At 35.2% G+C, this 6,317-nt stretch overlaps 1 non-coding gene across 1 annotated transcript; it reads left to right on the top strand.

Moving 5' to 3' along the window:
* Window positions 1-311: 311 nt before the first annotated feature.
* On the top strand, window positions 312-384 carry Trnar-ucg. Its single transcript has one exon. It is a non-coding gene; the product is annotated as a tRNA-Arg (tRNA).
* The last annotated feature ends 5,933 nt before the right edge of the window (window positions 385-6,317 follow it).

Genomic DNA, 6,317 nt, shown 5'->3' with positions numbered 1-6,317 from the left:
TTTTAACACCCTGTAATTTTTTCAAGAAGCATTTTTGGGTCAAAGTAAGAAATTGTTTTTATCTGAAGCATCTGTAGTTTTTGTGTGACTATTGGTTTCGGGGATGCCTTGTATAATAAATCATTATAATTAAAATAAGCAAAAGTAGACGAAATAATAAAAAAAATCTAGTTTATTGTTTTCGTTTGTTTGTTTTGTTGTTGTTAGTCTCTAAATATAGTAAATTACAAAAAAATACTAGATTTTTAGGTGACCTACATTGTGAAGGATATTTCAGTATTTTATTCTGAGCAGTAGCAAGGACTAACAAGGACCGTGTGGCCTAATGGATAAGGCGTCGGACTTCGGATCCGAAGATTGCAGGTTCAAGTCCTGTCACGGTCGATTTCTTTTTTTTTTCAATTTTCTTCCAGAGAAATGGTAGAACACGGTATCTTTAAAATTTTTCTATTCATATTCATAATTTTTTTAATATTTCAGAATGCGTAATATTTAAACTAGGTTATATTTTCTATAATATTTTTTGTCATCGTGTAGGTATATCATTTGCAAATAATTCCAATCTACATAAATATAATTTTTGTTTCAACAAGCAAAATACCGAATACAGGGTGTCTCACAGGGTAGTCCACAGTCATTAAAGAAACATTCTTCGTGATAAATAAGCAAAAACAAACGTTTATCTATAAAAACACCATATTCGAGTTATAGTTCTGTAAACATGAATACACAATACTTGAAACTGAGAAAACTAAGTTTTATGATTTCACGTTATACTACCATTATTTTTATAAACAATAATCTTTTTTTAAATTACTATTATAATCTACCAAATTCGAGATGGCTTAATGTCTCCCCTGAAACTATGGAAAAGTTTCAGTTTTGATGTTAATTATCCAGGGTTAGTCAAAAGTATGGAAACCCTCAAAAATCTCAGCGGGGAAGCGTTTTTAGGAAAAATAGTGAGGGCAAAAGTCTCAGTATTTTTCACCGCGCACCCGATGCTAACCTTGACCTTGAGGTCAAGGTCAAGGTTCTAGGTCATATCAAGATTTTTAAATAGCGACCCACCTTTTCGACCCCGGAAATGAAAAAAGCATAAAATTCTGCACCCGAATATGACATTGACTGTGACCACAAGGTCAATGGTTAAGGTCAGTTCAAGATCAATTGTTTATTCTTACTGTAATTTTTTTTATTTTTAACTGACCTTGACCTTGATCTTTAGGTCAAGGTCGAAAGAACATGTCTAGGTCATATCGGTTTTTTGGAGTAGCAACCCCTTATTTTTTTTAACATAAAACACAACACAGAAATGAGACAACCCCCTAATCCAAAGGCTGTGCGGAAGAGGGCTACAGTTGAAAAAACGTGGACAAACACGATTATTTTTCAACAAGTTATTTTTCCGGCTGTCATTTTTCATTTCGACCATTTTTTAATGACTTCAAGATCAAGGTCACTAAGGAGTACCATCAGGTATCTACTCAAAGATTGTCACTCCCTCTGATTCCGTAGTTAAAAATAAGAAATTACAGTAAAAATCAACATGATCTTGAACTGACCTTGGCCATTGACTTTGAGGTCACGGTCAATGTGATATTCGTATGCAGAATTTTCTGCTCGTTCCATTTCCGAGGTCAAAAAGGAGGGTCGCCGTTTAAAAAAACCAATTGGATCTTGGTATGATCTTGAACCGTTACCTTCGTATGCGCCGTGAAAAATGCTGAGACTTTTGATATCACCGTTTTTCCCAAAAATGCTTTCCCGCTGATATTTTTGGGGGGTTTCATACTTTTGACTGAATCTGTATATTATCTATTCACTAAATCAAACACTTGATTATAAAGTTGTAATTTAAATTTTTCTTGTGTATTTTTCAGTGTATACTATTAATATCCTTGGTCTTGTAATAGATATTGTAATTTTATGCAAATAAATTTATTCTTATCATTAAGCCTACCTGGAAATTGCCTTGTCCCTTCAAAACGTCCCTAAATTTCCACACACATAGCCATTACCCAGGTAATTTCAGAGACAATTTATGTAGCCGCGAATAGACAAAGTCAGTAAAGAGAAGCTATTCCTTATTGGCGCCTAATGCCGGGTCCTGGAGGACCCATAACCTGTTATACGCCGCCTATAAGGTTTCTGACTCTACTGTCGGGAGTATTCCGTAAATACCTCCGGCTACCTGCTGGACAAAGTCCATTTTCCTCTCCCCGAACACTAAGCTATACGTATTTAGATGTCCACTTTATATTTACTGCCCCTGAGAAATAATACTGTGGGGTACGTGCCATGAGACGTCTCTAATTTACGGTTGTTGCTAACTTTCAAAGGATTATTAATAAGTATGCCGGGGGCGTGGTACTTAGGTGGTCATAGATTTGTTGGTATGCACGGACGTGCAAGTTTATTAACAGTAGATTGCAATACTTATTCGCGAAGTATTATAGGAAAAATGTACCTGTACAGGAAGGTTCACGATTTATCAAAAAGTACTGTACTACAATAAAATATTTACACATTTATATCTTATTAATGCTGGCGATTCTCTTTAAACCGTACTTTAGTTGCCTGGGTGTCTCAATTAACAAGCATACAAATTAAGGGTACTATTTTTTTTTAAATACTAACGGCAGTATATTTATGAAAAATGAATATATCCATCAAACATTATTTTTCAGGCCCATTGTTTCACGGTACTGTGGACCTCATAGCAGTTAGAAAACCTTTTTCCACTCATAAGCACCTTCAGAGAAACGAAAAGATCAAAATCAGATGGTGCCAGTCCAGGATTGTGAACGGGGTGGTAGATGATGCTCCAACCGAATGAATCCTTGAGTTGTTTTGTGGTGTTGGCTGTGTCGGGATGTGTGCTATCATGGAACAAGCTCACTATCTTCGTTAAGATTCCCCTTTTTTTGTTCTGTGTCGCCCTCCATCGTGTTTTCAGGGTTTCAGAGTACCGCGCAACATTAATTATTATTATTTTCGCCTGGGGCAAAAAGTCAATGAGAAGAATCCCTTTACTGTCCCAAAACATAGTTGCCATGATTTTTTAGGACGAAAGAAGGGTTTTCAATTTTCTTGCGGGTGTCGCCACAGTACTGATTGTCTTTTCGTCTAAAAGTTGTAGTGGACCTCCCACCTTTTGTCATCGGTTAGAATAAGTCAAGGAATTGTTCACCTGGCAGGATTCGGAATAGCGGCACTCCTTTCAACACGCCACTACAACAATAGTTCTCAACTGACAGAGAATTGACACCCTGGCACTGATTGCAGTGTTGCCAACTTTGAGGAGTAATGTTGAGCATGAGAGTAATATTAAGGATATTACTATTAATTAACATGCTTTTATTATTACATAGGTATATTTCAAGGACTCTTTCCAAATATAAAAAAATATTAAATAGATGAGGTCAGATAAATATCCAATTACCAATAAACAATTTCGTAACGTGTATAATAATCCCGTAGCCATAACTAACATGGCTAAGGCAACTGAGCTAACTCGGGTTAGCAGCCGGGGGTGAGGAAGGGGTGGCATAATAGCGGCAGCGAGTGGTGAGGAACAACTGAATGCAAAGCCTGATTTACGTTTTTCCTGCGACAGATTTTAATGTTATTTCGAGTCACAAATTGCTTAAATTGCGTCGTGATTCAGGGAGCCGACGTTAACTGGCGCTCATTAGACTGAGCCGGGATTCACCTTATATTTATTCATATTATTGAAATGAATCCGGAGATTCTGGACCTTAACTCAGCCAGGATGGTGCCCCCGACTCCCGTGTCTGGAGCGCTGCATTCGCCCGGTCTCATCATCGCCAATTTATCGGTACGAATGGTAACCAAAGTACTGCGCAATAAAATAATACCGTAAAAATTAAAAACATTTAATAAATTATACATTTAATAACAAAAATTAATGCATACTAATTTATTAAACAAATATAGGAATTTGTAATAAGAATCGTTTAAAGTCAAAGGATAGAAAAACTCAATGGCTATAACAATCTATAGGTGCATTATTTCTCAATAATTTTTAAGCAAACTTCAACCTACTATCTTCGAAATCGTTATTTATGACAAGACACAATATTTATTGTCATTTCATTTACCCAATTTTCTAGGCAATTCATAAGATTCACTGACACTGCATAAAATTTGATTTGATACCACAATTTTGTTTTGAATTGATTTTTCCACGTAAGATTCTACCACCATCGAATATTTCGAGCTCTGCCTCTTCAGTTTTAAAACATCTCCTCCTGCATTAGCGAGCCTAAAACTTTGACCCATATACCTAATATATCTACCGATTTCGTTTGGTATTTTTTCAAAGGTATTAATACCTATCAACTGAACATTGCTATAGTTAACAAATAGTCGATTATGTGTTGCTGCTGGTGAGCTAACAATAGCGTATTTTCTATTAATTTGAATCATATTTTAAAAATCTCTCGTTTCACGGTTATAAATAACTACAAGGTTTATTAGTTTTTCATGTTGAAGCTTTCATTATCGACATACTTCACATCATCAACGTGAAAAATTGCTAATCTACAATTAGCTACTTCACTTAAAGGAAGTACTGCATTAAAATTACCTTTGTTATATACCTGTATTTAATCTCTGCTGAACAATTTTGATTTCTCAATACGTATCCTACAACTTGCCGTTGCATATAAACAGTTAACTAAGAAAATTGTTTAGTATTTTTCAGCTGTTAGTAAAGCTTTCACTATTGAATATTCGGACCAAGAACTCGTCAGTTTTATAGGCTTTTATCCTTTCTGAAAAATAAGCAAGTAACTAATTTTCCGTAAGATTCTTCGCTTTTTTGAAACAGACATAATCGATGAATCGTTTGTATATCAATTCATATTATTTTCGTTGACGTCATCGCGTGTGCGATTTCCGAAATATCTGAAGGGGGGGGGAACTATATCACTCTAATCACTGTCAAACACTTGTAACTTGATATTTTCATTCAAATTTTTAAGAACAACACTGGGTTACAGCTTATCAACATTACTTAAAGTTTTTAATCAAGCCATTCGACTTTTTAGACTTGATTTTTTAAATAATTAACCAGAAACCAATATGGTTTTATTTCTAAATTGGTCAAATTGATGTTGTTTATACCGAGTTCCTAAAAACTTTGATCAAATTGACCACCGTTTCAAAAACTAGGAATATTTTGTGCTGCAATTCTTTTTCTTCTTCCACTCACACCTAGAGGATTATTGTTATCATTACTTTAGATTGAAAACATTATAGAAAAACATACATTATAGAAAAAAACTTAATACTATTAAGTTTTTATATTATTTACTTCACAATATAACATCGACTGTCGATTTCTACTTCCAAATAGTGACTAGGTAGGTTAATATGATTGTATAAAATCTATTACATTTTATTTTTGTTTTTGTATAAGTATTTGTTTTTTTTTGTATTTCTGAGTATTGTTATTTTAATTATATTAATGCATTAATACACCATTATATAATATTCTTCTGTAGGTGTAAGTGATCCGCAGGAAAATAAGAAAAAAGAAGGCGGAGAAAAATGAGTGATAATGACTACTGAGTAGGGCTGTAAGCATTATTTATTAAAGAGCAACAAATTAAATTATTTACAATACACCACCATATACACCAACGGATAGGAATTAATTACGCAACATCCGTTAACAAAATCAACAATATACTAACGTGACGTGAACGTGAAAAGCATTCTGACGCAGCGGCTCATGCAGGTCACGGTTGACCCGCTTGGCACGCCAATGAATTGCGGCCTACTAATGAGTGTCCCGAATTTATCTCCTTATTATTTTAAGATAGTATAGTAAGCAAAAAATAAGTTCATTCAAACTTCAACCAAAGTCCTCACCGACACTTTTAGACATGGGTTTCTTTGCATGTTTGTTTAATTTCTTCAATTTTCAAGTTTACAGAACGGCGAAATATAAAAAATAAATAAATACAACTAAGTCGTCAGTGCCGCGAAAAACAACTACTCCGAGGGCTATTTGTCCCTACCGGCACTGAATTACATTCGCGACACCCAGTACAATAGCTAGGATCGTTCATCAGCTGGTCCCACCAGGCACAGACCGGTTTCGGACTTATTAGTCCTCATCAGTGTGTCATAGGTAGGACAACCGATGAACGATCCAGCTGTTATAAAGTCGTAAACTCCCGACAAGAGGTACATAGTGCGCGAAGCACAAAGGCTCCATCTATCGCGCTGACGTCCACTATGCCATTCAAATGGCTACTACGGTGGAAGCGACCTGCTAAAATTTG

Source organism: Anoplophora glabripennis, unplaced genomic scaffold, assembly GCF_000390285.2.
Source record: "Anoplophora glabripennis isolate ALB-LARVAE unplaced genomic scaffold, Agla_2.0 scaffold96, whole genome shotgun sequence".
Classification (NCBI taxonomy): Eukaryota; Metazoa; Arthropoda; class Insecta; order Coleoptera; family Cerambycidae; genus Anoplophora; species Anoplophora glabripennis.
Note: the sequence above shows the minus strand (reverse complement) of the source record. Positions and strands in the feature narration are given on the sequence as shown.